General features: G+C 51.5%; 1 protein-coding gene across 1 annotated transcript in view; it reads right to left on the minus strand.

The window, feature by feature from the left end:
• LOC138350611 (uncharacterized) overlaps positions 1 to 13110 on the minus strand; it is a 67391-nt gene extending 54281 nt beyond the window's left edge. Inside the window, exon 1 of the mRNA XM_069301641.1 lies at positions 13062 to 13110. The gene's annotated coding sequence lies outside the window, so the exon portion shown is untranslated. The remainder of the gene's footprint in view (positions 1 to 13061) is intronic.
• Between the last annotated feature and the right edge of the window lie 10031 nt (positions 13111 to 23141).

Consider the following 23141-nt stretch of genomic DNA (forward strand, 5'->3'; position numbering starts at 1 on the left):
AGGCCCGCCTAGAGGCACATAAAGGGCCGCCTAGAGGCACATAAAGGGTCGCCTCGAGGTACATAAAGGGCCGCCAAGAGGTACATAAAGGGTCACCTCGAGGTACATAAAGGGCCGCCTAGAGGCACATAAAGGGCCGCCTAGAGGTACATAAAGTGCCGCCTAGAGGTACATAAAGGGCCGCCTGGAGATACATAAAGGGCCGCCTAGAGGTACATAAAGGGCCGCCTAGAGGTACATAAAAGGGCCGCCTAGAGGTACATAAAGGGCCGCCTAGAGGTACATAAAGGGTCGCCTAGAGGCACATTAAGGGCCGCCTAGAGGTACATAAAGGGCCGCCTAGAAGCACATAAGGGGGCCGTTTAGAGGCATATAAAGGGGCCGCCTAGAGGCACATAAAGTGCCGCCTAGAGGCACATAAAGGGGCCACCTAGAGACACATAAAGGGGCCACCTAGAGGCCCATAAAGGGCCGTCTAGAGGCACATAAATGGGCCGCCTAGAGGCACATACAGGGGGCCACCTAGAGACACATAAAGGGGCCACCTAGAGGTACATAAAGGGAACGCCTAGAGGCACATAAAGGGGGCCACCTAGAGGCCCATAAAGGGTTGTCTAGAGGCACATAAATGGGCCGCCTAGAGGCACATACAGGGGGCCGCCTAGAGGCACATAAAGGGGCCGCCTAGAGGTACATAAAGGGCCGCCAAGAGGGACATAAAGGGGCCGCCTAGAGGTACATAAAGGGCCGCCTAGAAGCACATAAAAGGCCACCTAGAGGCACATACAGAGTTGCCTAGAGGTACATAAAGGGCCGCCTAAAGGCACATAAAGGGCCGTCTAGAGGTACATAAAGTGCCGCCTAGATGTAAATAGAGCGTAGCCTAAAGGTACATAGAGGGCCGCCTAGAGGTACATAAAGGGCCGCTTAGAGGTGCATAAAGGGCCTACCTTACCTTGAGGTTACCTTGAGGTGCTTCCGGGGCTTAGCGTCCCCGCTGCCCGGTCGTCGACCAGGCCTCCTGGTTGCCGGACTGATCAACCAGGCTGTTGGACGCGGCTGCTCGCAGCCTGACGTATGAGTCACAGCCTGGTTGATCAGGTATCCTTTGGAGGTGCTTATTCAGTTCTCTCCTGAACACTGTGAGGGGTCGGCCAGTTATGCCCCTTATGTGTAGTGGAAGCGTGTTGAACAGTCTCGGGCCTCTGATGTTGATAGAGTTCTCTCTCAGAGTACCTGTTGCACCTCTGCTTTTCAACGGGGGTATTCTGCACATCCTGCCATGTCTTCTGGTCTCATGTGATGTTATTTCTGTGTGCAGGTTTGGGACCAGCCCCTCTAATATTTTCCACGTGTAAATTATTATGTACCTCTCCCGCCTGCGCTCAAGGGAGTACAGTTTTAGGCTCTTTAGTCGGTCCCAATAGTTTAGATGTTTTACTGAGTGAATTCTAGCAGTAAAGGATCTCTGCACGCTCTCCAGGTCAGCAATTTCTCCAGCTTTGAAAGGTGCTGTCATTGTGCAGCAGTACTCCACTCTAGAGAGCACAAGCGTTTTGAAAAGTATCATCATCGGTATAGCATCTCTAGTGTGAAAAGTTCTTGTTATCCAACCTGTCATTTTTCTTGCAGTTGTGACGGCTACTTTATTGTGTTCTTTAGAGGTAAGGTCTTCCGACATGAGTACACCCAGATCCTTTACAATGCCTTTTCGTTCTATGTTATGATTTGCCTGAGTTTTGTACGTGGTTTCCGTTTTCATATTTTCATTTTTTCCATAGCGCATGAGCTGGAACTTATCTTCGTTAAACACCATATTATTTTCCGTAGCCCATAGAAAGACCTGATCTACATCTGACTGGAGGTTTGCCGTGTCCTCTATGTTGCCTACTCTCATGAAGATCCTAGTGTCATCTGCAAAGAATGATACAGTGCTATAGGTTGTGTTCCTGTCTGTGTCCGATATGAGGATGAGAAAAAGTACTGGAGCAGGCACAGTACCCTGGGGGACTGAGCTCTTCACGGTTGATGGGCTGGATTTCACGGTTGAAGGGCCGCCTAGAAGTACATAAAGGGTTCGCCTAGAGGAACATAAATGGCCGCCTAGAGGTGCATAAAGGGCCGTATGGAGACACATAAAGGGGACGCCTAGAGGCACTTAAAGGGGCCGCCTGGAGGTACTTAAAGGGCCACCTTGAGTCACAGAAATGGGCCGTCTAAAGGCACATAAAGAGCCGCCTAGTGGAACATAAGGGGCCGCCTAGAGGTGCATGGAGGGACATAAAAGGCCGCCTATAGGTACATAAAGGGCCACCTTGAGGTACATAAAGGGCCGCGTAGAGGTACATAGAGGGGCCGCCTAGAGGTACATAAAGGGCCGCCAAGAGGTACATAAAGGGCCGCCTAGAGGCACGTAAAGGGTTCGCCTAAAGGCACATAAAGGGGCCGCCTAGAGGTAAATAGAGCGCAGCCTAGAGGTACATAAAGAGACTGCCTAGAGGTACATAATGGGCCGCCTAGAGGTACATATATGGCCGCCTAGAGGTACATAAAGAGCCGCCTAGAGGAATATAAAGAGGCGCCTAGTGGTACATAATGGGGCCACCTACAGGTACATAAAGGACCGCCTAGAAGTACATAGAGAACAACCTAGAGGTACAAAAAGGGCCACCAAGAGGTGCATAAAGTGGCTGCCTAGAGGTACAAAAATGGTTCGCCTAGAGACACATAAAAGGTCGCCTAGAAGGTACATAAAGGGCCGCCTAGAGGCACATAAATGGGCCGCCTAGAGGTACATAAATGGCCGCCTAGAGGCACATAAAGGGCCGCCTAGAAGTACATAAAGGGCCGCCTAGAGGCACATAAAGGGCCGCCTAGAGGTACATAAAGGGCCGCCTAGAGGCACATAAAGGGGCCGCCTAGAGGTACATAAAGGGCCGCCTAGAAGCACATAAAGTGCCGCCTAGAGGCACATAAAAGGTCGCCTAGAGGCACATAAAGGGCCGCCTAGAGGTACATAGAGGGGCCGCCTAGAGGTACATAAAGGGCCGCCAAGAGGTACATAAAGGGCCGCCTAGAGGCACGTAAAGGGCCGCCTAGAGGTACATAAAGGGCCGCCTAGAGGTACATAAAGGGCCGCCTAGAAGCACATAAAGTGCCGCCTAGAGGCACATAAAGGGCCGCCTAGAGGCACATAAAGGGCCGCCTAGAGGCACATAAAGGGCCGCCTAGAGGCACATAAAGGGCCGCCTAGAGGCACATAAAAGGTCGCCTAGAGGCACATAAAGGGCCGCCTAGAGGTACATAAAGGAGCCACCTAGAGGCACATGAAGGGCCGCCTAGAGGTACATAAAGGGCCGCCTAGAGGCACATAAAGGGCCGCCTAGAGGTACATAAAGGGCCGCCTAGAGGCACATAAAGGGCAGCCTAGAAGCACATAAAGGGCCGCCTAGAGGAACATAAAGGGCCGCCTAGAGGCACATAAAGGGCCGCCTAGAGGTACATAAAGGGCCGCCTAGAGGCACATAAAGGGGCCGCCTAGAGGCACATAGAGAGAGAGAAGATTAAGCCACCCAATAGGTGGCTTGGGCATGAATAGCCCATAAGTGGTGGCCCTTTTGAGCCATATCCAGTATCAATAGATGATACTGGAGATCTGTGGAGGTGCGACTGCACCCTGCGTGACGGGAGATGTCTCCCGGAGGCACATAAAAGGTCGCCTAGAGGCACATAATGGGCCGCCTAGAGGTACATAAAGGAGCCACCTAGAGGCACATGAAGGGCCGCCTAGAGGTACATAAAGGGCCGCCTAGAGGCACATAAAGGGCCGCCTAGAAGAACATAAAGGGCCGCCTAGAGGCACATAAAGGGCAGCCTAGAGGTACATAAAGGGCCGCCTAGAGGCACATAAAGGGCCGCCTAGAGGCACATAAAGGGCCGCCTAGAGGTACATAAAGGGCCGCCTAGAGGCACATAAAGGGCCACCTAGAGGCACATAAAGGGCCGCCTAGAGGTACATATAGGGGCCGCCTAGAGGCACATAAAGGGCCGCCTAGAGGCACATAAAGGGCCGCCTAGAGGCACATAAAGGGCCGCCTAGAGGCACATAAAGGGCCACCTAGAGGCACATAAAGGGGCACCTAGAGGCACATAAAGGGCCGCCTAGAGGCACATAAAGGGCCGCCTAGAGGCACATAAAGGGCCGCCTAGAGGCACATAAAGGGCCACCTAGAGGCACATAAAGGGCCGCCTAGAGGCACATAAAGGGCCGCCTAGAGGCACATAAAGGGCCACCTAGAGGCACATAATGGGTCGCCTAGAGGCACATAAAGGGCCGCCTAGAGGCACATAAAGGGCCGCCTGGAGGCACATAAAGGGTCGCCTAGAGGCACATAAAGGGCCGCCTAGAGGCACATAAAGGGGCCGCCTAGAGGCACATAAAGGGGCGCCTACAGGCACATAAAGGGACGCCTAGAGGCACATAAAGGACGAATAAGAGAATGTGAATTTAGTTTTTCTTAATCTCTCTTCATAAAGGAGGTTTCTAATTCCTGTTATTGATTGTTATTATTCTCTGAACAAGACCAAGTGAACTTATGTTCATTCTGTAATACAGAGACCAACAATGAACAGTATAATCCAACTGGGGCTCAACAAGGGCAGGAGCAAGGTGAACAATTCTATTAGATATATTGGTGCTACAACATCTAGAAATATATCCCAGAATACTCTTACCTTTATTCAATATATTTATGTACTAAACTGAAACTTCCAGTCTTTCAAGTAACTTGAATAACCTGTCTTCCTTCTGAACTAGCAACAGTCTTCCTTCTGAACTAGCAACAGTCTTCCTTCTGAACTAGCAACAGTCTTCCTTCTGAACTAGCAACAGTCTTCCTTCTGAACTAGCAACAGTCTTCCTTCTGAACTAGCACCAGTCTTCCTTCTGAACTAGCAACAGTCTTCCTTCTGAACTAGCAACAGTCTTCCTTCTGAACTAGCAACAGTCTTCCTTCTGAACTAGCAACAGTCTTCCTTCTGAACTAGCAACAGTCTTCCTTCTGAACTAGCAACAGTCTTCCTTCTGAACTAACAACAGTCTTCCTTCTGAACTAGCAACAGTCTTCCTTCTGAACTAACAACAGTCTTCCTTCTGAACTAGCAACAGTCTTCCTTCTGAACTAGCAACAGTCTTCCTTCTGAACTAACAACAGTCTTCCTTCTGAACTAGCAACAGTCTTCCTTCTGAACTAACAACAGTCTTCCTTCTGAACTAGCAACAGTCTTCCTTCTGAACTAACAACAGTCTTCCTTCTGAACTAGCAACAGTCTTCCTTCTGAACTAACAACAGTCTTCCTTCTGAACTAGCAACAGTCTTCCTTGTGAACCAGCAACAGTGTTCCTTGTGAACCAGCAACAATGTTCCTTGTGAACCAGCAACAGTGTTCCTTGTGAACCAGCAACAGTGTTCCTTGTGAACCAGCAACAGTGTTCCTTGTGAACCAGCAACAGTGTTCCTTGTGAACCAGCAACAGTGTTCCTTGTGAACCAGCAACAGTGTTCCTTGTGAACCAGCAACAGTGTTCCTTGTGAACCAGTAACAGTGTTCCTTGTGAACCAGCAACAGTGTTCCTTGTGAACCAGCAACAGTGTTCCTTGTGAACCAGCAAGAGTGTTCCTTGTGAACCAGCAACAGTGTTCCTTGTGAACCAGCAACAGTGTTCCTTGTGAACCAGCAACAGTGTTCCTTGTGAACCAGCAACAGAGTTCCTTGTGAACCAGCAACAGTGTTCCTTGTGAACCAGCAACAGTGTTCCTTGTGAACCAGCAACAGTGTTCCTTGTGAACCAGTAACAGTGTTCCTTGTGAACCAGCAACAGTGTTCCTTGTGAACCAGCAACAGTGTTCCTTGTGAACCAGCAACAGTGTTCCTTGTGAACCAGCAACAGTGTTCCTTGTGAACCAGCAACACAGTTCAGGAGAGAACAGCCCGCCACAGTCACACAGTCAGCCCCACAACATTAGGGTTCCGGCCTCCGGACAAATACTTGGTAAACAACAATTTGAAAGCAGTTATTACGGACTGATCACAGGAATATTAACATATATTTTCTTCCCATCATCCCGAGCCCGCAGCTGCGAGAACATGTGACTTTTACAGTTGTCAAAAGACAGAGGAAGATGGAGACAGAGGCAGGTAGGGAGAAATGTGAAGAGTGAAGGAGAGAGAGAGAGAGAGAGAGAGAGAGAGAGAGAGAGAGAGAGAGAGAGAGAGAGAGAGAGAGAGAGAGAGAGAGAGAGGGAAGGAGAGGGAGGGAGAGAGAGGGAGAGAGATAGAGGGGAGAGAGAGAGAGAGAGAGAGAGAGAGAGAGAGAGAGAGAGAGAGAGAGAGAGAGAGAGAGAGAGAGAGAGAGAGAGAGAGAGAGGGAAGGAGAGGGAGGGAGAGAGAGGGAGAGAGATAGAGGGGAGAGAGAGAGAGAGAGAGAGAGAGAGAGAGAGAGAGAGAGAGAGAGAGAGAGAGAGAGAGAGAGAGAGAGAGAGAGAGAGAGAGAGAGAGAGAGAGAGAGAGGGAGGGAGAAAGAGAGAGAGAGAAAGAGAGAGAGAGAGAGAGAGAGAGAGAGAGAGAGAGAGAGAGAGAGAGAGAGAGAGAGAGAGAGAGAGAGAGAGAGAGAGAGAGAGAGAGAGAGAGAGAGAGAGAGAGAGAGAGAGAGAGAGAGAGAGAGAGAGAGAGAGAGAAGAGAGAGAGAGAGAGAGAGAGAGAGAGAGAGAGAGAGAGAGAGAGAGAGAGAGAGAGAGAGAGAGAGAGAGAGAGAGAGAGAGAGAGAGAGGGAGAGGGAGAAAGAGAGAGAGAGAGAGAGAGAGAGAGAGAGAGAGAGAGAGAGAGAGAGAGAGAGAGAGAGAGAGAGAGAGAGAGAGAGAGAGAGAGAGAGAGAGAGAGAGAGAGAGGGAGGGAGAAAGAGAGAGAGAGAAAGAGAGAGAGAGAGAGAGAGAGAGAGAGAGAGAGAGAGAGAGAGAGAGAGAGAGAGAGAGAGAGAGAGAGAGAGAGAGAGAGAGAAAGAGAGAGGTGTAGGTAGAGGGAGAGAGGGGGAGAGAAAGAGAGAGAAACGGGGAGAAGGGAGAGACAGTTAATTGTGAGAGAGATAGACAGAGAGACCCGGGCTCCACCGGGTGTCCCTACTAGTAAATTATAAAAACATTTCGAATAAATTTACTGCCAGTAACTTAAACAATGACGATAAATATAAATATGTGAGTCACTTAACAATATTTTCCTCCATAACTTCACTACAACACTGTCCACACACCTGCCAGTCCACCATATAGCAGGGAAAGTTACACTTAACACTATCTTCACTGATAACTTCACTACAACACTGTCCACACACCTGCCAGTCCACCATATAGCAGGGAAAGTTACACTTAACACTGTCTTCACTGATAACTTCACTACAACACTGTCCACACACCTGTCAGTCCACCATACAGCAGGGAAAGTTACACTTAACACTATCTTCACTGATAACTTCACTACAACACTGTCCACACACCTGCCAGTCCACCATACAGCAGGGAAAGTTACACTTAACACTATCTTCACTGATAACTTCACTACAACACTGTCCACACACCTGCCAGTCCACCATACAGCAGGGAAAGTTACACTTAACACTATCTTCACTGATAACTTCACTACAACACTGTCCACACACCTGCCAGTCCACCATACAGCAGGGAAAGTTACACTTAACACTATCTTCACTGATAACTTCACTGCAACACTGTCCACACACCTGCCAGTCCACCATACAGCAGGGAAAGGTTAACGTAACACAACAACCTGGTAGTTCACTACACAGTGACCAGCTTCAGGTTCCTCAACACAACAACCTGGTAGTTCACTACACAGTGGCCAGCTTCAGGTTCCTCAACACAACACAACAACCTGGTAGTTCACTACACAGTGGCCAGCTTCAGGTTCCTCAACACAACAACCTGGTAGTTCACTACACAGTGGCCAGCTTCAGGTTCCACAACACAACAACCTGGTAGTTCACTACACAGTGACCAGCTTCAGGTTCCTCAACACAACAACCTGGTAGTTCACTACACAGTGGCCAGCTTCAGGTTCCTCAACACAACAACCTGGTAGTTCACTACACAGTGGCCAGCTTCAGGTTCCACAACACAACAACCTGGTAGTTCACTACACAGTGGCCAGCTTCAGGTTCCTCAACACAACACAACAACCTGGTAGTTCACTACACAGTGGCCAGCTTCAGGTTCCTCAACACAACAACCTGGTAGTTCACTACACAGTGGCCAGCTTCAGGTTCCTCAACACAACACAACAACCTGGTAGTTCACTACACAGTGGCCAGCTTCAGGTTCCTCAACACAACACAACAACCTGGTAGTTCACTACACAGTGGCCAGCTTCAGGTTCCACAACACAACAACCTGGTAGTTCACTACACAGTGGCCAGCTTCAGGTTCCACAACACAACAACCTGGTAGTTCACTACACAGTGGCCAGCTTCAGGTTCCTCAACACAACAACCTGGTAGTTCACTACACAGTGGCCAGCTTCAGGTTCCACAACACAACACAACAACCTGGTAGTTCACTACACAGTGGCCAGCTTCAGGTTCCTCAACACAACACAACAACCTGGTAGTTCACTACACAGTGGCCAGCTTCAGGTTCCTCAACACAACACAACAACCTGGTAGTTCACTACACAGTGACCAGCTTCAGGTTCCTTAACACAACAACCTGGTAGTTCACTACACAGTGGCCAGCTTCAGGTTCCTCAACACAACAACCTGGTAGTTCACTACACAGTGGCCAGCTTCAGGTTCCACAACACAACAACCTGGTAGTTCACTACACAGTGGCCAGCTTCAGGTTCCTCAACACAACAACCTGGTAGTTCACTACACAGTGACCAGCTTCAGGTTCCTCAACACAACAACCTGGTAGTTCACTACACAGTGGCCAGCTTCAGGTTCCTCAACACAACAACCTGGTAGTTCACTACACAGTGGCCAGCTTCAGGTTCCTCAACACAACAACCAGGTAGTTCACTACACAGTGGCCAGCTTCAGGTTCCTCAACACAACAACCTGGTAGTTCACTACACAGTGGCCAGCTTCAGGTTCCACAACACAACACAACAACCTGGTAGTTCACTACACAGTGGCCAGCTTCAGGTTCCACAACACAACACAACAACCTGGTAGTTCACTACACAGTGGCCAGCTTCAGGTTCCACAACACAACAACCTGGTAGTTCACTACACAGTGGCCAGCTTCAGGTTCCACAACACAACAACCTGGTAGTTCACTACACAGTGGCCAGCTTCAGGTTCCTCAACACAACAACCTGGTAGTTCACTACACAGTAGCCAGCTTCAGGTTCCTCAACACAACAACCTGGTAGTTCACTACACAGTGGCCAGCTTCAGGTTCCTCAACACAACAACCTGGTAGTTCACTACACAGTGGCCAGCTTCAGGTTCCTTAACACAACAACCTGGTAGTTCACTACACAGTAGCCAGCTTCAGGTTCCTCAACACAACAACCTGGTAGTTCACTACACAGTGGCCAGCTTCAGGTTCCACAACACAACACAACAACCTGGTAGTTCACTACACAGTGACCAGCTTCAGGTTCCTCAACACAACAACCTGGTAGTTCACTACACAGTGGCCAGCTTCAGGTTCCTCAACACAACAACCTGGTAGTTCACTACACAGTGGCCAGCTTCAGGTTCCTCAACACAACAACCTGGTAGTTCACTACACAGTGGCCAGCTTCAGGTTCCTCAACACAACAACCTGGTAGTTCACTACACAGTGGCCAGCTTCAGGTTCCTCAACACAACACAACAACCTGGTAGTTCACTACACAGTGGCCAGCTTCAGGTTCCACAACACAACAACCTGGTAGTTCACTACACAGTGGCCAGCTTCAGGTTCCTCAACACAACACAACAACCTGGTAGTTCACTACACAGTGGCCAGCTTCAGGTTCCTCAACACAACAACCTGGTAGTTCACTACACAGTGGCCAGCTTCAGGTTCCTCAACACAACAACCTGGTAGTTCACTACACAGTGGCCAGCTTCAGGTTCCTCAACACAACAACCTGGTAGTTCACTACACAGTGGCCAGCTTCAGGTTCCTCAACACAACAACCTGGTAGTTCACTACACAGTGACCAGCTTCAGGTTCCACAACACAACAACCTGGTAGTTCACTACACAGTGGCCAGCTTCAGGTTCCTCAACACAACAACCTGGTAGTTCACTACACAGTAGCCAGCTTCAGGTTCCTCAACACAACAACCTGGTAGTTCACTACACAGTGACCAGCTTCAGGTTCCTCAACACAACACAACAACCTGGTAGTTCACTACACAGTGGCCAGCTTCAGGTTCCTCAACACAACAACCTGGTAGTTCACTACACAGTAGCCAGCTTCAGGTTCCTCAACACAACAACCTGGTAGTTCACTACACAGTAGCCAGCTTCAGGTTCCTCAACACAACAACCTGGTAGTTCACTACACAGTGGCCAGCTTCAGGTTCCTCAACACAACAACCTGGTAGTTCACTACACAGTGACCAGCTTCAGGTTCCTCAACACAACAACCTGGTAGTTCACTACACAGTGGCCAGCTTCAGGTTCCTCAACACAACAACCTGGTAGTTCACTACACAGTGGCCAACTTCAGGTTCCTCAACACAACAACCTGGTAGTTCACTACACAGTGGCCAGCTTCAGGTTCCACAACACAACAACCTGGTAGTTCACTACACAGTGGCCAGCTTCAGGTTCCTCAACACAACAACCTGGTAGTTCACTACACAGTGGCCAGCTTCAGGTTCCTCAACACAACAACCTGGTAGTTCACTACACAGTGGACAGCTTCAAGTTCCTCAACACAACAACCTGGTAGTTCACTACACAGTGGACAGCTTCAGGTTCCTCAACACAACAACCTGGTAGTTCACTACACAGTGGCCAGCTTCAGGTTCCTCAACACAACAACCTGGTAGTTCACTACACAGTAGCCAGCTTCAGGTTCCTCAACACAACAACCTGGTAGTTCACTACACAGTGGCCAGCTTCAGGTTCCTCAACACAACACAACAACCTGGTAGTTCACTACACAGTGGCCAGCTTCAGGTTCCTCAACACAACACAACAACCTGGTAGTTCACTACACAGTGGCCAGCTTCAGGTTCCACAACACAACACAACAACCTGGTAGTTCACTACACAGTGGCCAGCTTCAGGTTCCACAACACAACACAACAACCTGGTAGTTCACTACACAGTGGCCAGCTTCAGGTTCCTCAACACAACAACCTGGTAGTTCACTACACAGTGGCCAGCTTCAGGTTCCTCAACACAAAAACCTGGTAGTTCACTACACAGTGGCCAGCTTCAGGTTCCTCAACACAACAACCTGGTAGTTCACTACACAGTGGCCAGCTTCAGGTTCCTCAACACAACACAACAACCTGGTAGTTCACTACACAGTGGCCAGCTTCAGGTTCCTCAACACAACAACCTGGTAGTTCACTACACAGTGGCCAGCTTCAGGTTCCTCAACACAACAACCTGGTAGTTCACTACACAGTGGCCAGCTTCAGGTTCCTCAACACAACAACCTGGTAGTTCACTACACAGTGGCCAGCTTCAGGTTCCACAACACAACAACCTGGTAGTTCACTACACAGTGGCCAGCTTCAGGTTCCTCAACACAACAACCTGGTAGTTCACTACACAGTGGCCAGCTTCAGGTTCCTCAACACAACACAACAACCTGGTAGTTCACTACACAGTGGCCAGCTTCAGGTTCCTCAACACAACACAACAACCTGGTAGTTCACTACACAGTGGCCAGCTTCAGGTTCCTCAACACAACAACCTGGTAGTTCACTACACAGTGGCCAGCTTCAGGTTCCTCAACACAACACAACAACCTGGTAGTTCACTACACAGTGGCCAGCTTCAGGTTCCTCAACACAACAACCTGGTAGTTCACTACACAGTGGCCAGCTTCAGGTTCCTCAACACAACAACCTGGTAGTTCACTACACAGTGGCCAGCTTCAGGTTCCTCAACACAACAACCTGGTAGTTCACTACACAGTGACCAGCTTCAGGTTCCTCAACACAACAACCTGGTAGTTCACTACACAGTGACCAGCTTCAGGTTCCTCAACACAACACAACAACCTGGTAGTTCACTACACAGTGGCCAGCTTCAGGTTCCTCAACACAACAACCTGGTAGTTCACTACACAGTGGCCAGCTTCAGGTTCCACAACACAACACAACAACCTGGTAGTTCACTACACAGTGGCCAGCTTCAGGTTCCTCAACACAACAACCTGGTAGTTCACTACACAGTGGCCAGCTTCAGGTTCCTCAACACAACAACCTGGTAGTTCACTACACAGTGGCCAGCTTCAGGTTCCTCAACACAACAACCTGGTAGTTCACTACACAGTGGCCAGCTTCAGGTTCCTCAACACAACACAACAACCTGGTAGTTCACTACACAGTGGCCAGCTTCAGGTTCCACAACACAACAACCTGGTAGTTCACTACACAGTGGCCAGCTTCAGGTTCCTCAACACAACAACCTGGTAGTTCACTACACAGTGGCCAGCTTCAGGTTCCTCAACACAACACAACAACCTGGTAGTTCACTACAGTGGCCAGCTTCAGGTTCCTCAACACAACAACCTGGTAGTTCACTACACAGTGACCAGCTTCAGGTTCCTCAACACAACAACCTGGTAGTTCACTACACAGTGACCAGCTTCAGGTTCCTCAACACAACAACCTGGTAGTTCACAACACAGTGGCCAGCTTCAGGTTCCTCAACACAACAACCTGGTAGTTCACTACACAGTGGCCAGCTTCAGGTTCCTCAACACAACAACCTGGTAGTTCACTACACAGTGACCAGCTTCAGGTTCCTCAACACAACAACCTGGTAGTTCACTACACAGTGGCCAGCTTCAGGTTCCTCAACACAACAACCTGGTAGTTCACTACACAGTGGCCAGCTTCAGGTTCCTCAACACACTGTGGAGCCATAAAAGACAACTGAGAGGAGTGGAAGCTCACCACACACACAGATATGGACACATCCGCCAGAGACTGATAACAGTGTTAACGCCGCACCTCCAGTACCACTCTTATCCCAGCTAACACCACCTCCAGTACCACTCTTATCCCAGCTAACACCACCTCCAGTACCACTCTTATCCCAGCTAACACCACCTCCAGTACCACTCTCATCCCAGCTAACACCACCTCCAGTACCACTCTCACCCCAGCTAACACCACCTCCAGTACCACTCTCATCCCAGCTAACACCACCTCCAGTACCACTCTCATCCCAACCACCACCACCTCCAGTACCACTCTTATCCCAGCTAACACCACCTCCAGTACCACTCTTATCCCAGCTAACACCACCTCCAGTACCACTCTTATCCCAGCTAACACCACCTCCAGTACCACTCTCATCCCAGCTAACACCACCTCCAGTACCACTCTCACCCCAGCTAACACCACCTCCAGTACCACTCTCATCCCAGCTAACACCACCTCCAGTACCACTCTCATCCCAACCACCACCACCTCCAGTACCACTCTCATCCCAGCTAACACCACCTCCAGTACCACTCTCACCCCAGCTAACACCACCTCCAGTACCACTCTCACCCCAGCTAACACCACCTCCAGTACCAATCTCATCCCAGCTAACACCACCTCCAGTACCACTCTCACCCCAACCATCACCACCTTCAGTACCACTCTCATCCCAACCACCACCACCTCCAGTACCACTCTCATCCCAGCTAACACCACCTCCAGTACCACTCTTATCCCAGCTAACACCACCTCCAGTACCACTCTCATCCCAGCTAACACCACCTCCAGTACCACTCTCATCCCAGCTAACACCACCTCCAGTACCACTCTCATCCCAACCATCACCACCTCCAGTACCACTCTCATCCCAGCTAACACCACCTCCAGTACCACTCTCATCCCAGCTAACACCACCTCCAGTACCACTCTCATCCCAACCATCACTACCTCCAGTACCACTCTCATCCCAACCATCACTACCTCCAGTACCACTCTCATCCCAACCACCACCACCTCCAGTACCACTCTCATCCCAGCTAACACCACCTCCAGTACCACTCTCACCCCAGCTATCACCACCTCCAGTACCACTCTCACCCCAGCTAACACCACCTCCAGTACCACTCTCATCCCAGCTAACACCACCTCCAGTACCACTCTCATCCCAACCATCACTACCTCCAGTACCACTCTCATCCCAACCATCACCACCTCCAGTACAACTCTCATCCCAACCATCACTACCTCCAGTACCACTCTCATCCCAGCTAACACCACCTCCAGTACCACTCTCACCCCAGCTAACACCACCTCCAGTACCACTCTCATCCCAACCATCACCACCTCCAGTACCACTCTCATCCCAACCATCTCCACCTCCAGTACCACTCTCATCCCAGCTAACACCACCTCCAGTACCACTCTCATCCCAGCTAACAACACCTCCAGTACCACTCTCACCCCAGCTAACACCACCTCCAGTACCACTCTCATCCCAGCTAACACCACCTCCAGTACCACTCTCATCCCAGCTAACACCACCTCCAGTACCACTCTCATCCCAGCTAACACCACCTCCAGTACCATTCTCACCCCAGCTAACACCACCTCCAGTACCACTCTCACCCCAGCTAACACCACCTCCAGTACCACTCTCATCCCAGCTAACACCACCTCCAGTACCACTCTCATCCCAACCATCACCACCTCAAGTACCACTCTCATCCCAACCATCACCACCTCCAGTACCACTCTCATCGCAACCATCACCACCTCCAGTACCACTCTCACCCCAGCTAACACCACCTCCAGTACCACTCTCATCCCAGCTAACACCACCTCCAGTACAACTCTCACCCCAACCATCACTACCTCCAGTACCACTCTCATCCCAGCTAACACCACCTCCAGTACCACTCTCACCCCAGCTAACACCACCTCCAGTACCACTCTCACCCCAGCTAACACCACCTCCAGTACCACTCTCATCCCAGCTAACACCACCTCCAGTACCACTCTCATCCCAACCATCACCACCTCCAGTACCACTCTCATCCCAACCATCACCACCTCCAATACCACTCTCATCCCAACCATCACCACCTCCAGTACCACTCTCATCCCAACCATCACCACCTCCAGTACCACTCTCATCCCAACCATCACCACCTCCAGTACCACTCTCATCCCAGCTAACACCACCTCCAGTACCACTCTCACCCCAGCTAACACCACCTCCAGTACCATTCCTATCCCAACCATCACCACCTCCAGTACCACTCTCATCCCAACCATCACCACCTCCAGTACCACTCTCATCCCAACCATCACCACCTCCAGTACCACTCTCATCCCAACCATCACCACCTCCAGTACCACTCTCATCCCAGCTAACACCACCTCCAGTACCACTCTCATCCCAGCTACCACCACATCCAGTACCACTCTCTTCCCAAACATCACCACCTCCAGTACCACTATCATCCCAGCTAACACCACCTCCAGTACCACTCCTATCCCAACCATCACTACCTCCAGTACCACTCTCATCCCAACCATCACCACCTCCAGTACCACTCTCATCCCAGCTAACAACACCTCCAGTACCACTCTCACCCCAGCTAACACCACCTCCAGTACCACTCTCATCCCAGCTAACACCACCTCCAGTACCACTCTCATCCCAGCTAACACCACCTCCAGTACCACTCTCATCCCAGCTAACACCACCTCCAGTACCATTCTCACCCCAGCTAACACCACCTCCAGTACCACTCTCACCCCAGCTAACACCACCTCCAGTACCACTCTCATCCCAGCTAACACCACCTCCAGTACCACTCTCATCCCAACCATCACCACCTCAAGTACCACTCTCATCCCAACCATCACCACCTCCAGTACCACTCTCATCGCAACCATCACCACCTCCAGTACCACTCTCACCCCAGCTAACACCACCTCCAGTACCACTCTCATCCCAGCTAACACCACCTCCAGTACAACTCTCACCCCAACCATCACTACCTCCAGTACCACTCTCATCCCAGCTAACACCACCTCCAGTACCACTCTCACCCCAGCTAACACCACCTCCAGTACCACTCTCACCCCAGCTAACACCACCTCCAGTACCACTCTCATCCCAGCTAACACCACCTCCAGTACCACTCTCATCCCAACCATCACCACCTCCAGTACCACTCTCATCCCAACCATCACCACCTCCAATACCACTCTCATCCCAACCATCACCACCTCCAGTACCACTCTCATCCCAACCATCACCACCTCCAGTACCACTCTCATCCCAACCATCACCACCTCCAGTACCACTCTCATCCCAGCTAACACCACCTCCAGTACCACTCTCACCCCAGCTAACACCACCTCCAGTACCATTCCTATCCCAACCATCACCACCTCCAGTACCACTCTCATCCCAACCATCACCACCTCCAGTACCACTCTCATCCCAACCATCACCACCTCCAGTACCACTCTCATCCCAACCATCACCACCTCCAGTACCACTCTCATCCCAGCTAACACCACCTCCAGTACCACTCTCATCCCAGCTACCACCACATCCAGTACCACTCTCTTCCCAAACATCACCACCTCCAGTACCACTATCATCCCAGCTAACACCACCTCCAGTACCACTCCTATCCCAACCATCACTACCTCCAGTACCACTCTCATCCCAACCATCACCACCTCCAGTACCACTCTCATCCCAGTTAACACCACCTCCAGCACCATTCTCACCCCAGCTAACACCACCTCCAGTACCACTCTCATCCCAGCTAACACCACCTCCAGTACCACTCTCATCCCAGCTAACACCATCTCCAGTACCACTCTCATCCCAGTTAACACCACCTCCAGCACCATTCTCACCCCAGCTAACACCACCTCCAGTACCACTCTCATCCCAGCTAACACCACCTCCAGTACCACTCTCATCCCAGCTAACACCACCTCCAGTACCACTCTCATCCCAGCTAACACCACCTCCAGTACCACTCTCATCCCAGCTAACACCACCTCCAGTACCACTCTCATCCCAGCTAACACCACCTCCAGTACCACTCTCATCCCAGCTAATACCACCTCCAGTACCACTCTCATCCCAGCTAACACCACCTCCAGTACCAATTGTGAGAGTTTGAGGATATGGAATATGGAATTGTAAGGAATTGAGCTCTGAAAATTTCTAAAAAAATTCTTTAATTCTTTTAACCTTTATTCCTGTCGTAATATTCAATTAGGTCGCCTGAGGAAGGACTTGCTTAGCTAACACACCAGTGTAGTAAGCAGCTCATTCCTCACTCTGGGACCATTTATGAACAATTGACTAGGCAAACGCAGAGACCCCAAAAAGTTTAAATCCCCTCCACTATCGGCCGTCGACCTTCGCCATTCCCCGAAGCGAATCTAACTAGTAGGTCCTGGGCTCTCACAACAATAATTTATTATTGTGTGGTGCCGTATATTTGGTCCAAAACTCAAGAATCAGTTTCAGTTTAATAGTGGAGTGTGAGAGTACACTTACAGAACCATATAAATGTGTGGGTGTAACGCAGACAATGTTCAACATAACAACTTAGTTTATTCAATAAAGTACTAACTACTACAACAAAAACAAAGGAAATGTCAATGACGTTACTGGAGATCCTTCCTGTGACACTATCAATGACAGCTAGACACCAGGGCCAGATTTCACGAAACAGTTACGCAAGTACTTACGAACGTGTACATCTTTCCTCAATCTTTGACGGCTTTGGTTACATTTATTAAACAGTTTACAAGCATGAAAACTTCACAATCAACTGTTGTTATTGTTATAAACAGCCTCCTGGTGCTTCGGAGCTCATTAACTGTTTAATAATTGTAAACAAAGCCCCGAAAGATTGACAAAAGATGTACGGGTTCGTATGTGCTGGCGTAAGTGCTTTCGTGAATCTGGCCCCTGCCCCTAGGACTGCATAATGAACTAACTCGAACATGAGCGTGAACACAGAGGAATCAAACAAGCAGGCAATAACAGATCTATAATCACACCTGTAACTATAACACAGTTGGTTCTGAGACACGTCTCCAGTAACCTCCTAACTGTTCTACACCTCTGTGCAGTCCACACCTGCACTAGCGGTTGTAATGCTCTCATATCAGTAGCCTGTCAATGACAACAATGACTAATGGGTTCACTGGCAACTCCATCAACCCTTCCTCCAATTAATCTTTATATTACGTTAACACTCCGTCCCACGGACGATCAACAATCAATAACAATTGATTTACGTTAATGACAAAGTAACATTTACGTTAATAACAAGGTAACATTTACGTTAATTTATTAACTCTTACAACTGTCCCTAGTAACGCGGAAATTACATAAATACTCTACCCGTCGAGCAATCAGTGAGTAAATCCCATTAATCCCTGTACTTCCAGACAGCTGATTAATCTCTTTACTAGCTACGTTAATTTACGTTACTTTACGTTATCGGTTACTATCTCTCAACGATGGTAAATTTTGATTTACAATGTCCAAAGTGATAAGAGAACGGTAATCACTCGTGATTACCCTTAGAGTCATTAATTACTATCCTCAAGATCAATAATTAATCAATTAAATACGCAACCTTTCGCACTGGTTCACCAATTTACATTAAGGTCTGAATTCCGTCCGAGGCTTCCATACTCAGACCAATTCAGGTGATTAAGAACGTTAATCACCACGTTTACGTTATTCTAAAATGACGGTTCTCTTCCCACAGTCTATCAAGTGCCGGTACTTCACGCCCCCTGCTGGCGGGTGGCTGGCTCACGGCACGGTAGGTGGTGTAGGTGGCGGCGCGCTAGGTGGTGTAGGTGGTGTAGGTGGCGGCGCGCTAGGTGGCGGTAGGTGGTGTAGGTGGCGGCGCGCTAGGTGGCGGTAGGTGGTGTAGGTGGCGGCGCGCTAGGTGGTGTAGGTGGCGGCGCGCTAGGTGGCGGTAGGTGGTGTAGGTGGCGGCGCGCTAGGTGGCGGTAGGTGGCGGCGCGCTAGGTGGTGTAGGTGGCGGCGCGCTAGGTGGCGGTAGGTGGTGTAGGAGGCGGCGCGCTAGGTGGCGGTAGGTGGTGTAGGTGGCGGCGCGGTAGGTAGTGTAGGTGGCGGCGCGCTAGGTGGTGGTAGGTGGCGGCGCGCTAGGTGGCGGTAGGTGGTGTAGGTGGCGGCGAGCTAGGTGGCGGTAGGTGGTGTAAGTAGCGGCGCGCTAGGTGGCGGTAGGTGGTGTTGGTGGCGGCGCGGTAGGTGGCAGTAGGTGGTGTAGGTGGCGGCGCGGTAGGTGGCAGTAGGTGGTGTAGGTGGCGGCGCGCTAGGTGGCGGTAGGTGGTGTTGGTGGCGGCGCGCTAGGTGGCGGTAGGTGGTGTAGGTGGCGGCGCGCTAGGTGGCAGTAGGTGGTGTAGGTGGCGGCGCGCTAGGTGGCGGTAGGTGGTGTAGGTGGCGGCGCGCTAGGTGGTGGTAGGTGGCGGCGCGCTAGGTGGCGGTAGGTGGTGTAGGTGGCGGCGCGCTAGGTGGCAGTAGGTGGTGTAGGTGGCGGCGCGGTAGGTGGCGGTAGGTGGTGTAGGTGGCGGCGCGCTAGGTGGCGGTAGGTGGTGTAGGTGGCGGCGCGGTAGGTGGCGGTAGGTGGTGTAGTTGGCGGCGCGCTAGGTGGCGGTAGGTGGTGTAGGTGGCGGCGCGCTAGGTGGCGGTAGGTGGTGTAGGTGGCGGTGCGGTAGGTGGTGTAGGTGGCGGCGCGGTAGGTGGTGTAGGTGGCGGCGCGCTAGGTGGCGGTAGGTGGTGTAGGTGGCGGCGCGCTAGGTGGCGGTAGGTGGTGTAGGTGGCGGTGCGGTAGGTGGTGTAGGTGGCGGCGCGGTAGGTGGTGTAGGTGGCGGCGCGCTAGGTGGCGGTAGGTGGTGTAGGTGGCGGCGCGCTAGGTGGTGTAGGTGGCGGCGCGGTAGGTGGTGTAGGTGGCGGCGCGCTAGGTGGCGGTAGGTGGTGTAGGTGGCGGCGCGCTAGGTGGCGGTAGGTGGTGTAGGTGGCGGCGCGCTAGGTGGCGGTAGGTGGTGTAGGTGGCGGCGCGCTAGGTGGCGGTAGGTGGTGTAGGTGGCGGCGCGCTACGTGGCGGTAGGTGGTGTAGGTGGCGGCACGCTAGGTGGCAGTAGGTGGTGTAGGTGGCGGCGCGCTAGGTGGCAGTAGGTGGTGTAGGTGGCGGCGCGCTAGGTGGCGGATGGTAGACTGTGGCAGCCTACCCCCTCCCGAGCAAGCGTAGTACTCCCATCACTTTGGCGCCAAAACACTGACTTGAGATTTCCACGAATTTCTATGAGAAAACTGCCCCCTGAACACTTGGCACGAATTTCCCCGTTCCCCTCGACTGCTACAAAGCACTAGCAGGAATTAGAACGTCTATAATCACTGGAGTGGGGACCCACGAGTCTGTTGCTCCTCGTATGCAAATTACCCACGATCCAAGATTTCTCTCACTCGTTCCCTATCTATCTACCCCTCAACGAGGATTCCAGCTGGATTCTGTCTGTGCAGCTGGCGGTCTTGGTGGGGGCGGGAGTGGAGGAGCTGAGGCGACTGTCACCACGACGTCGTCTTACCCAATTTGGCCGAATGGGCAAGAGAGAGACGTCAGGCTGGGGTGGTGACTGGAGCAGAATGATGTCTTGGGGCAGGAACACCGGCTTCCCGGGCTCTGCCTCAAAAGAACCAATCAGAGGGAGGCACACAGCGGCCTACCCCTGTCAACCAATCAGAGACGGTGTACCATGGCCCTAGGGCACTCCAAAATGGCCGACCAACATGGCGGCTCAAGATGGACGCCTGCCGTTGCCATGACGACAATGCTGGAGCTAGCGGGAGGCCCACGCTCGCCCACGCTGTCCCAGGCCTCCCAAGATTCCCGCGCAAATTTTGAGTCCCTCCAAGCTTACAATGAAAAGATGCTATTGTTATATCTCTGTCCACAGACGTGCTACCCCGGCCAGGGGAAACATTTCTGGAATGCTGATGACTGGGGCTCTCCCATGAGCCCAAACACAAGATGTTTCGGGTAATGGTTACCAAACTTAGGTCCGCGCACTTAACAAGTGCACTTAGCAAGTGAACTGGCCTCCACAGGCATAAGAGCACTATTGTAAGTGAGCTGGTGAACCATCCCCTCACACCACTCTCATGCCAACCATCTCCACCTCCAGTACAACTCTCATCCCAGCTAACACCACCTCCAGTACCACTCTCATCCCAGCTAACACCACCTCCAGTACCACTCTCACCCCAACCCTCACCACCTCCAGTACCACTCTCACCCCAGCTAACACCACCTCCAGTACCATTATCATCCCAACCATCTCCACCTCCAGTACCACTCTCACCCCAGCTAACACCACCTCCAGTACCACTCTCACCCCAACCCTCACCACCTCCAGTACCACTCTCACCCCAGCTAACACCACCTCCAGTACCACTCTCATCCCAACCCTCACCACCTCCAGTACCACTCTCATCCCAACCATCACCACCTCCAGTACCACTCTCATCCCAGCTAACACCACCTCCAGTACCACTCTCACCCCAGCTAACACCACCTCCAGTACCACTCTCATCCCAACCATCACCACCTCCAGTACCACTCTCATCCCAGCTAACACCACCTCCAGTACCACTCTCATCCCAGCTAACACCACCTCCAGTACCACTCTCATCCCAACCCTCACCACCTCCAGTACCACTCTCAACCCAACCATCACCACCTCCAGTACCACTCTCACCCCAACCTTCACCACCTCCAGTACCACTCTCACCCCAGCTAACACCACCTCCAGTACCACTCTCATCCCAACCCTCACCACCTCCAGTACCACTCTTATCCCAACCCTCACCACCTCCAGTACCACTCTCATCCCAACCCTCACCACCTCCAGTACCACTCTCATCCCAACCATCACCACCTCCAGTACCACTCTCATCCCAGCTAACACCACCTCCAGTACCACTCTCACCCCAGCTAACACCACCTCCAGTACCACTCTCATCCCAACCATCACCACCTCCAGTACCACTCTCATCCCAACCATCACCACCTCTAGTACCACTCTCATCCCAACCATCACCACCTCCAGTACTACTCTCACCCCAACCATCACCACCTCCAGTACCACTCTCATCCCAACCATCACCACCTGCAGTACCACTCTCATCCCAACCATCACCACCTCCAGTACCACTCTCATCCCAGCTAACACCACCTCCAGTACCACTCTCATCCCAACCATCACCACCTCCAGTACCACTCTCATCCCAACCATCACCACCTCCAGTACCACTCTCATCCCAACCATCACCACCTCCAGTACCACTCTCACCCCAGCTAATACCACCTCCAGTACCACTCTCATCCCAGCTAACACCACCTCCAGTACCACTCTCACCCCAGCTAACATCACCTCCAGTACCACTCTCATCCCAACCATCACCACCTCCAGTACCATTATCATCCCAGCTAACACCACTTCCAGTACCACTCTCATGCCAACCATCACCACCTCCAGTACCAGTCTCATCCCAACTATCACCACCTCCAGTACCACTCTCATCCCAACCATCACCACCTCCAGTACCACTCTCATCCCAACCATCACCACCTCCAGTACCACTCTCATCCCAACCATCACCACCTCCAGTACCACTCTCATCCCAGCTAACACCACCTCCATAACCACTCTCATCCCAACCATCACCACCTCCAGTACCACTCTCATCCCAGCTAACACCACCTCCAGTACCACTCTCATCCCAACCATCACCACCTCCAGTACCACTCTCATCCCAACCATCACCACCTCCAGTACCACTCTCATCCCAACCATCACCACCTCCAGTACCACTCTCATCCCAGCTAACACCACCTCCAGTACCACTCTCAT

The sequence above is a fragment of the Procambarus clarkii genome, chromosome 46 (genome assembly GCF_040958095.1).
Source record: "Procambarus clarkii isolate CNS0578487 chromosome 46, FALCON_Pclarkii_2.0, whole genome shotgun sequence".
NCBI lineage: Eukaryota > Metazoa > Arthropoda > Malacostraca > Decapoda > Cambaridae > Procambarus > Procambarus clarkii.